Source organism: Marmota marmota, unplaced genomic scaffold (assembly GCF_001458135.2).
Source record: "Marmota marmota marmota unplaced genomic scaffold, marMar, whole genome shotgun sequence".
NCBI classification, from domain to species: domain Eukaryota; kingdom Metazoa; phylum Chordata; class Mammalia; order Rodentia; family Sciuridae; genus Marmota; species Marmota marmota.
Window position 1 is genome coordinate 48,248,055 of NW_026000026.1, and position 11,018 is coordinate 48,259,072.

At 45.5% G+C, this 11,018-nt stretch overlaps 1 protein-coding gene across 4 annotated transcripts in view; it reads left to right on the forward strand.

The window, feature by feature from the left end:
* Positions 1-11,018, forward strand: part of LOC107147488 (synapse differentiation-inducing gene protein 1) — a 175,002-nt gene that overhangs the window by 1,836 nt on the left and 162,148 nt on the right. Inside the window, exon 1 of one of the 4 annotated variants that reach the window (XM_015492024.2) lies at positions 80-247. The exons of 1 other annotated variant lie outside the window; for it this stretch is intronic. The gene's annotated coding sequence lies outside the window, so the exon portion shown is untranslated. Of the gene's footprint in view, positions 1-79; positions 248-385; positions 409-429; positions 737-11,018 lie in introns of those variants that run through there. 2 more of the 4 variants (XM_048811392.1, XM_048811389.1) reach the window with 2 other exon arrangements.

An 11,018-nucleotide genomic window follows, 5' to 3' on the forward strand; every position in this document is an offset into this window, starting at 1 on the left:
TCCCGGAGCTCCCATACGCGGCGGGGCAGGCCCGGGGGCGTTGGCGGCGAGCACTGGGCGGGGAGCGGCGGGGGGAGAGGAGCGAAGCAGCGCTGAGCGGAGCGAAGGGGAGGGCAGAGAAGGAGAGAGCTTGGGAGCTGAGGAGCAGAGGCGGGCGCCGCACCGCCCTGCGCCCGGCACGCTCGCTGGCTCCGGAGACTCGCGGGCGGCCGCTTGGGCGCACCAGCCGGGTCACCTTGTCCCGGAGGTAAGTCCCGACCGCCCCGGCGGAGCGGACTAACTGGGGGGGTGGACGGGGGTGGGGCGGGGACCGCGTGCTGGTGGCGGGCGCGGGAGGCTGCCCTGCAGCGAAGGGCTTCGTGGCTCCGCCTTGTACCGAGCAGACCCGGTGGCGGCTTGGCGCCCGCGGTAAGTCCGGGTGGTCGCAGTGGCGGGACTTGGGAGTCGCGGGCCGCCGGGCGAGAGGGAAAACAGGAGCTGGCGGGGAAAATTCGCAGGAAGGAACTGGGTGCTATCCTCCCGTGCTGCACCTTGGCTTCTCGCCACCCGGGGCACCCCAGCGACACGGAGGGGATGCTGCGCGAAGTCCGTAGGAGCTGGTGAGACTGAGTCCTGGGAGCGCTGGGGAACCAGACTGCCCAGGGCCGTTGGAGCGTGCGGCGGGCATCGGCTCTGCAGGTTGGAACTACCCCCCTCCCCAGCCCCCGGAGCGACCCAGAGGAGACCGACACTGCCGGTGAGCAGAGTAGCCGCCGCGGACTAGGGACAGGGAAGGGAAACAGACTTCGGAGTAGCCTAGATGAGGGGAAAAGGAAAGCAAGGGTGCAAGCGCGTTTGGGATGGGGAATACCAACCGGTTACCAGGGCGGCGGCGAGGACTTCTGAAGCCCCTCACTGCCGGCCACGGCAAGACCAGCTTTGGCGATCTCTCTGTACCCTGGCAGAGCGACAGCCTGCAGCCCTGGGAGCCGCCGGCTCTGGCTCCGAAATGGGAGCAAGCAGATGCGCTTTGGGGGTTCAAACTGTAGTCTCTCTTTCCCTAGGCGTGATTTCTGTCTTTTCATGTGCGCTCTCGGAGTAGTGGAGAGAAAGAAGAATGGGTCATCCATGGAGTTGGGCACTTTTCTTAGGGAAGGGGCTTTGGTCTCTATAAGACCCCAGTAGTGTGAGTTCCCGCAGTTGTGCTTTATGGACATGTTGGAGGGATTGCTTGGCTTCTGTGGACGGCAGGAGGTAGCCCTCATTTTCTGCGGTGGTCCACTTGCATGCAGAAGCTTGGACACTTGGCACCCGGACTTCAGGTGCGCGCAACCTTCTGCGGCGTCAGACGCGCTGGCGCCTTTGCTGCTGGCAGGGACCGGATGCCTGCGCCTTCCCTAGCCTCGTCCGGATGTCCAACGCAGCAGTTACTGGCCGACCTGATTTTGGTCTGGACATTATTCCGTGGCTCCGTTTTTAGTTTACAGTCAGGCGGTGGGGCACGCGCGCGTCTGAGCTGTGTATCTGTCCGACCCCCTCTTACAAGCTAGCGGGTTTGGTCTAGAGCCCAAAAGGAGAGGCGGCGTGCTGCGCAGACCTGCAGCCTGTGGGGTGACTAGCCTCATAACAAATCCTAGAGCGAGCCAACTTTTCCTTGCTAGGATGCCTTTGCCAATGCAGCTGGCGTCGGTGCGGGGAAAGTGGTCCTCAAAGAGGACTCCGGTTGCAGTAAGTAGCCAGCGTGGCAACCCATGGCCAAGGTGGCGGGCAGCAATCTCGTGTCTGTTCTGGCAAGGGCAGTAGGAAGCTGGAGCCGAATTTTCAAAAGAATTGCGTGCTGCACGTCTGGCGATTGTGTTGACTGTCTTTTAGGAGATTTACACCACAGGTGCCAGGCCTGTGGATGTATGAGCAAATGCCCTTGGCCTCCCTTCCTTGCTCCCTTCCTGCCTGTCTCTAACAGCCCCTGGCTCCTTTGCAAGGAGCAAACCTGTGTATGCTGCTGGTTTGGTGCCTTTTCCCACTGTACCCCCCCTCCCCACACATGCCTTCTGCATGAAAATGGAATCATCACGATCAGGAGGGTTTCCTTCAATAAAGGGGGAAAAGGGGAAGCCTATTTTTAAACTTTTTTATTATGGAAAATTTTGATGACACCCAAGAAGAGAATAGTACACTGCCCCTATGTGTGTGTGTGTGTCTGTCTGTCTGTCTGTCTCACCCAGTTACCTGGCTCCTCATGTGGAGGCCACGTTTGAAGGATTTCAAAAACTCATCCCCAAATGATCAGTGTTTGAGGTGAGAGAGATGTTAATTAGATTCATTTAACCATTCCACATTATGTACATAAATAATAGCTTCACTTGGTACCCCATAAATATATACACATTGACAATAGTTAATAAAGTTAATTTAAAAATTATGAACTACATTATTTAGATTTAAAAAAATTCTAGTTAATGTCTGTCTTTCCAAACTGATGACAGTTCATTTCATTTTCACCTAATCATCAGAAATTACTATTTTTGTTGTTGTTGTTTTGGTCCTGGGAATTGAAAGGAATCCGGAGGCCTCCTGCATGCTGTGCACTGGCTGTACCATTGAGGACACCCCCAGGCTCAGAAATGACTTATTAATAATTCCATGACTTTATTAATAACATAGGTGAGGTTAACATACAAATAAAGGCACCCCCATTTGTAATTAGGGGTAAAAAAAAAACCTGCTAACTTTCCTGGAGGAATGTGGAAGGGGCTGTAGAAAGAGGAAAGACAAATCCATATACTGAGGGTAAAAAGGTATTTTAAACTTTTGGATTTGATTTATACCAGTTGCTGTATAAATTAGGGCATAGTCTAGTTGAAGCCTGATAGGCAAAACAACTTTTTCTTTTTGGTAAAATGTTTAAAATTCAATTCATAAATTATTTGCAATGAATTTCTTCCACATTTATCATTGACATGGAAGGGCTACACTGGACTTAACTCATGGTTCTCACTAACTTTTAACTCCTATTTCCTCAGGAGTTATTACTGTAATAAGAGAATAAAGAGCTATTTCCTTACATTTTGTATCAGAGACACTAGAAGGTGCTATTCTGAGGTTCAGGGAGAGCACTGAATATTTCATCTTTTAATTAGGAAACTTTTGGTCCTCATGCTGGTCACACTTGACATGTTCTCAGAGAAGGCTCTGCATGCTGGGATTTAGTGTTCAGTGTGATTTCTGTTGGTTGGAGAGCACAGAGAGCACATGGAAGGCGGATTTAGCAGGAGGGGACATCCTCCCCCACAGGGCCCCTCCCACCCTGCACACCTCTGCACTTTCTTTTAGATAAAAGCTGTTCCTAAAAATTGCCAATGACATTCTCTGAGTCTTTGAACACCTTTATGGTGTACTATTTAAAGGCATCCTTAGTTAACCTTTTTCTAAGTGAAGAACCCTCTTGTAGGAGATGGGTTTAAGGCCCCTCCCACCTCACCCCTGAGTTAAAAACAAAATTAATGTGGTCTTCAGGAATGGGCTGCAGTTCAGTGCCCTTGTCATTGCTTTATCTGCTTCCAGGCAGTGTGCTTGGTATCAGCTGGATAGAGGAGGGCGTGAATGGAGGAACCACTTATGGATTGTCCTCTGCACCACACCACCTGCTCAATATTTTTTGGAATGCCTATTTGAAGACTTACCTTTCAATCTCTGGGCTCTGATGCTTGCTCATTGAATGATCCTAAACAAGTCTCTTAACTTTTCTAGATTCCATTTCTTCTCAACCACATCTTTCTAGGATTTTGTAAACAAAATGTTCATGGTCATCTCAATTTGTAAAATCAAGCAGATTCTGATTTGGGACACTTAAGTGTCTTGAATGTCTCTTTGGTTGAAGTTTGCAGTCATGTGGCTTTCTGAGAAAACAAAATGAGCTCATGGCCTTCCTTGGGCCTGAATCCTGCAACTACTGTTGGCAGATGTCAGAATAAGGAGCAGTGTGTGTGTATACATTCATGTGGAGTGCACCAGCCATACATGGGAATGTGCATGAGTTGTATCAACAGTCCTGTATGCTCAGGATTTACAGGGATGGTTTAGGAGAAGGATGTGAGAAATAGCATTTGAAATGTCCCTTTAATATAACTGAACTTAGCATTGTCTAAGATAAAACATTTGAAGGCAAATTTTCAACAAACCACCAACCACCACAAGCAGTAATGAGATGATTTAAGTTACATTGTTTAACCTACAAAGTCTAAATCATCTTAAACCATTGTATGACAAATAATCTGATAAAGTACCCAAAAAAGTAAAATAAAATATGATGCTGAAGAACAACTAATGACAGTAGGACTTCAAATAACTATTAGAACACAAAACACCATAACCATGAAACACTGTACGCATGTAGAAAATAATAAAAATAAAAGTTGCTTCTGAATGTATATCCCAGAAGGTAATGGATATTTACTTGCATAAAAATAATTTATCTAGGAGTTCACTAGGCATTATTTCATGGAGGTGAATGTTTTGATCTTGAAGTTCAAATCAATGTTCATTTTGTTGTTTTTAGTTTCTCACTGATCCTTGTTAATATTATAGTAACAGTTGGGGGATGTAACACAGAGGGAGAGAGGGAAAGGGAGAATTAGATTGTAAAATGGGTCTTTTGAAAGGGGCTCACTGTTTGAATCCATATTTTGAACAAATTTTAAGTCTCCAACAAGCTCAGTGTTAATCATTTGACCTCTTTGGGCAACCACTTTCTGATGTGTCTCCATTTGTTCTTTCCTTACTTTTTTTCTCTGTTAGAAAATTTCAGTGTCCAAAGCAAAATCCCAAAGCACACATTCTGCCATGTGACCAGCACTGGCTTCATGAAAGAAGGTTCGATTCATAAGTAATTGCTAGGGAGTTTTAAATTAAAGAGACAAGACTCTCATTGCCTTTAATACCAGCTCCAAGAGGCTTCTCCTAGCACCTGCCTCCAGCAACCTAATGTGATGGCAAGGTTTACAGAAGAGACTAGTGAGAGAAAGAGAACACACCAGTGAGTGGGCTTTTATTGGGGAACAAAAATTTCCAGGGAAAATCCCATCCAATGAAGGTAAATGGGGGCAGCATCCCAAGATCAGGGGCGATGATTGGGTCTTCGGGGCAGTGGCCAGACACGCCTCTGCACAGACAAGCCCTAGGACCTGGGAAAGGGTGGGGAAGGCTCTAACACAGCGGTGTCTAAGCACCTCTCACCCAGCCAGGGAGGTAACTCGAATCACATGAGAGGATGGCCTCCCAGAACACACATTCTAGACAGTTAGAACCAATTGAAGTTTATTCCATTGCCTCAACTTTAAACTGAAGCTATCTCTAAAATTGAGATATGATATTCTTAAACACATTTGGATTACACCCTCTCCCTTAGATAGAAGCAAATAAATGAAATGGTATATACACTTACTCTTCCACTATGTGTACAATTTGCAATCATTAAATTGTTGCTATAATATTGACACTCACATGCCAGTGGTGCGGACTATCAGCTGGTGCAGGTTTGAAACAGGAGAGTTTATTTCTGAATATCACAATGGAATTACATCTTGGGACAGGATTGAGAAACCTGGGAGTAAGGCTGAGGTGTGGGCTTAGGCTTGAGCTTTAGTCGGCTTAGAGGATGCCCAGCTCATCCGATGAAAGTTAGGAACCAAGTCCATTGTTAATTATTTGCAGTGTATAAAACACATTTACTAGGACATTCAGATTAACAATTGTGGCAATGTATATTACACAAGAGACCTGAACAAGTGGGTCAAAGGGGATGTCCAACAGAGTGAGATGCAATTAGATGAATGTCCTTCCTGTTCTGAGTTGGTCACATGGGGCAGATAGGTTGCAGGCTGCAGGGCTCTTACCAGAGTCCATTGAGGAGATAATTCCATCAAAAACCTTGATGACGTCATTCTGAATGAAGTGAGAGCTATGGATTTGTTACCACTGCCCCCCACAATACATCACATATGTCCTTTCAGTGACCCCCAAGGACCTTCCCATGGCACCGCCATGCCTGCGGTGTTCTGCCTCCAGTACTGGGCCCCATATTCTCATATTTTTCTTCTTCCTCTGAAAAATAAGAAGGCAATTTCCATTTTGGCAGGACACCCAAAATTAAGGACCTGATGTTCCTGGACTTCCCTATCAGCTTTAGAAAAACTTCTCCAGACATCATCCTCAGACTCAGGAGAAGTGTCTCCGTCCATCTCCTGGGAGATGGACCAGACATCTATGTGCATGTGAATGCGTGTGAAGACACTCAGGATTGGCAACATCCAGGAAGTGGAATGGACCTCCTTTGGATGCAGAGGAAGCGTGGGGAAGAGGGAGGGCCAGAGATACCATGACGTATAAATAGGGAATGCTGAGCCTTGATGGGGTGCAAGTCCTCTCATTGCTTCTCGGCTTTACTGTGTCCTGGGCATTGTGTAGAAAGCCAGGCACCATAGGGGTGGTATGTTAGTCAGGTTTTTGTTATTGTGAGCAAAAATACCTGAAAACAACAACTTAGAAGAAGAAAAGTTTATTTTGGGCTCCATGTTTCAGAGGTTCCATCCATGACTGACTAGCTCCATTGCTCTGGGTCTGAGGTGAGGTAGAATGTCATGGTGGAAGGGCATGGTGGAGGAAAGCTTCTCCGCTTCTGAAAGTCAGGAAGCAGATAGAGGGGGAGCCAGGGAAGAGGTATAATCCCCCTAAAGGCACACGCTCAGTGTGAATATCACAATGGAATTACATCTTGGGACAGGATTGAGAAACCTGGGAGCAAGGCTGAGGACGTGGGCTTAGGCTTGAGCTTTTAACACCTAGTAGTCCATTCAAATTATTAATCCATCAAATGAATTAATCCACTGATGAGGTTATAGCTCTCATGATCTAATCATTTCATCTTTGACATCCCTATGAAATTTTCAGGGGGTATTAATGATCCAAACCATAACAGATGGAATAGCCCATAGTTCTCTGGGAGGCATTAGCAGACCGCTAAAAACTGAGTGTGGGCGCTATGCCAGGACCGACCTCCATCGCCATCACTTTTACTTGACTGGGGATATTCCAGACTCCAGGTACTTGTCACCTATCTGGACCTAGGACATCAATGTGGTTTTCTAGCATTCTGACCTTGGGGTTTTGGTTCTCAGGGATGGACAAGGCTGGACAGAGACCACTCTATAGTGGCAGACTCCAATAGACACACTTGAGCCTAACAACTCACAATAAAGCCCCCCCTGGCCATGTTGAAAGGAGCAGGCCCCCTCTTCTAGCTTCTGGATGAGGTGAGGTAAGCGAATGAATTTGGAGAACTACAGGCAGCCTAGGTCTGAGGAGCCAGGTTAAAACTTCCATCATTTGTTTGCATCTTGTTATGAAGGTGATTCAGGAAAACCTACAGCATCTTCACCTGTCTGTACCTTATTGCTAGTGGTCTCTCTCCCAGGCAAGACAGTAATGCCAAAGAGGGAGTCGGAACAGCAAGGATGGAAGGGGGAGATTTGGAATGTACCCATTATTTCTTTAGGTTTTCTCTTCAAACTCTTGAGATACCACATTTTACACATGGCACAACCAAGAGACCCAGTAGGGTCACCCAGTCTGCTGTCCAATCTTCTATTGCCAGACTATGGGGATTATGGTACAGGAGCCTGTCTTTAGGGCTCACTTGCTTTTGTGTTTGTCTCTAAATTTCATACTTCCTCACCCCACCATGTACAGTTGCCCAGTGTTCTTGGCATTGCTAGAAACTAGAATAATGGTTCAGACAGACACAGATGCTGTGCAATAGTTGGACAGATAGACATTTTACAATAAATCCCAAGTAGGACAAAATGTAATGAGGTCATTTCTCCATCTGTACATTTTGAGTGGCTTCCATGGAGGAGGGTATCCACAAGTCAGCTAGTCAGTAAGCTGATCCATAGTTGAAGGGATACCTGTGTGTAGGACAAACTGGGAATCATGCAGCTACAAAATTCCAGGGGAGCAGAAATCTCTTGCAGAATGTCCAGGCAGTTAGAGGAGAAATGCTCATTTCCTCTAATGCCACAGGCCCCAGATATTTAGAAAGAACACCAACATAAACTAAATAGGACAGCAGGTTGACCTGTGTTCTTGTCTTACTCTCAGCATAAAGCGTTTCCCAGAAGATGGAACTGTTCTTTCTCTTTAGACACTGCCCAGAAAGGCTGGTCTTCCTGGAATTTGTTTGCAGAGCCTTATGTTATTTCAGAAATATATTTTGGAGAGTTGGACTATTCCTTGTGCTTAAATCTCTCCTTCTTAAGCTGGTGCCTTGGTAGGACATAAAGAGAGGCTGAACCCAGTTTTCTCTAGTGACACAAGTCAGAGTGCTTCCATCCCTACTAGGGTGTGGTTTTACCCTAGAGAGTGTCTCAGGAGCACAACCCTGACCCTCCTTGGTTGTGCTGGCCAGGCCTGCTTTGCTACAGTGGAATGAGCCCTGTCACAATCCATGATCCTGGCACATGATCCTTTGCCCACACTTGTTGACACTTCTCATTCCCTGAGCTATCTGGTGGTCTTGCTTCTGGTTGTGATTTACAGATGCTTTTCAGCTTATGAAACTATATAATTATGGAATTATACCCTGATAAACTCATTGCAAGTTAAAATACCATAAGTCAAAAATGCATTGAGTCACCTAACCTACAAAACATTCTAACTCAGTAGCACAGCACATTGTAGATTCCTGATGTTTTCCCCTCAAAATGTGGGACAGCCTGGGAGCTGTGGCTCCCTGCCCTGCCTTGCATTATAAGAGAAGATTGATGCACATTATCGATAGCACAGAACAAGATACAAATTTAAAATTCAAAGTGCAGTTTCTACTGAATGCCTACTGCTTCACACAACCATGAAGTGGGAAAATCTAAGTGGAACCCTCATAAGGCAGAATCATCTGTATATGCAACCAGCTTGATTTCCCTGTTCGTAAACTCTGCTTCAGGCTCAGCCCCCTAGTAATCTCTATCAAATCTTCCCTGGGGCATCAGCCTCACTGTGCTCAATCTTAGAAAGTTCCCTCCAGTCCCTTACACCCCACGGGCATACCTCTTCCTCTGAGAATGCTGCACAGTATTCCAGAAATTCATACCAGGAATTTTATACCTCCTAGGCTCTCAGCTCTTTCTTATTCACACCTTTTAACTAAGTCTTACCTCTGCCTTGCATCTTCTCTATCATTAACCCTATCTAGACTCTCTGGTCTTGCCAGGCTGTCTTGGAAACTTCCTTCCCATCTCCCTGCTTTCTGCTGTGTACATCTAACCACAGGCCATTGGAAAAGCCTGAACTGCTGGGAAAATGGGCTGAAATGCACATTTCTCACCCTGGTCCTCGTTCCAAGACATTCTCTGGCTCCTCATGTCCATCGACACTGGCAAGCTGGTTGGGGAGAATACCAGTCTATTTTAATGATCCCTGTTCACCCTCCAGCCTTATCCCCACTTCTCTACCAGTGCAGCACACTGGGATACTTCTGGTCTTCCATGCACATGTGCACATGCTCACATACACACACACACACATAGACACAGAAGCACAAATGTGAGCACATGTAAGTACTCACATACCCCCCACACACATGCTCTTACACCCGTTCCCATGCCTTCTCTTAGCTTCATCTTGCTAACCTCCTTCAAAGCTCAACTTAGTCCTTACCTGTTCTTGGTCTCCTTTTCTCAACTTCAGCATCCTCACATCTAGGCATCCTTGATACCTGAGCCCATCTCAGCCCCGGCATGGCATTAGTGGAACCATCAAAGTATGAAATATCTAGAAATAGCTTTTATAATAAGTGTGTAAGAGTGACTTAAAGTAAACTGCACAGATTTACTTATGAATTAAGAGAATACTTGAATAAATGGAGAAAAGTACTGTATTTCTGGATAGTGGCTCCATATTAATTTATCAAATTGAGACTATTTAATCATAATGTCATTTTTATTGCCTTTTGAACTTGACAGTATTATTCAAAAGTCCATGAAAGAATAATCAGGCAGGCTGCATTTCTTTAAATGAAGAATTGCCCTACCATATACTGACATTAAGTGATAAAATTACATTGATTTACCTCACATCCATTAGGGTGGCTACTATAAAAAAAAGAAAGAACAAAGAAAAAAAAAACAGGAAATAGCAAGTGTTGGTGAGAATGTGGAGAAATTGGAACCCTGCATATGGTTGAGATTGTAAACTGGTGCAGCTGCTATGGAAAATAGTATGGAGGTACTTCAAGAAAATTAAACATAAAATTACTATATAATCCACCCTAGGTATGCATCCAAAATAATCAGAAGCAGAGTCTTGAAGTGATATATGCATGCCTATGGTTATGGTAACATTATTCACAATAACTAAAATGTGGAAATTATTGACAGATGAATAGATAAGCAAAAGGTGATATGTATCCTTAAAAAGAAGGAAATTCTGATATATATTGCACCATAGGTAAACTTTGAAAATGTGTGTTAGCGTTATGCTGCTGTGACAAAATAGATGAGAAGACTTAAAGGAGGAAAGGTTTGCTTTGGTTTAAGTCCACAGTCAGCTGGCTCCATTGCTTTTAGTCCTATAGCAAGGCAGAAAGACATAGGCAAAGGAAGCCTTCACTTTAAGGAAGCCTGGAATCAGAGAGACAGAGAAAGTAAGAGGGGGGGGGGCAGAGACAAGATATACTCTCTGAGGGTATGCCCCTAAGCACCCATTTTCTTCAATCAGGTTTCACCTACAATAGTTCCCACTGATTTCCAATAGTCTGTTTAGCTATGAAACCATCAATGGATTACTTCATTGAGGAGGCCACAGTCCTCATGAGCCAATCACTTCACAAAAGCCTTACATTTGCCTTCCACGATAAACAAAAGTTTAAAGAATTCGCAGCTAGAAAACCATCTCTTCAAAACATCCTCGCCAAAGCATTACAGGAAGAGGAAATGGAAAATAACAATGAAAACCAACAATGGGAGGTAGGACAGTAAAGGGGGGGA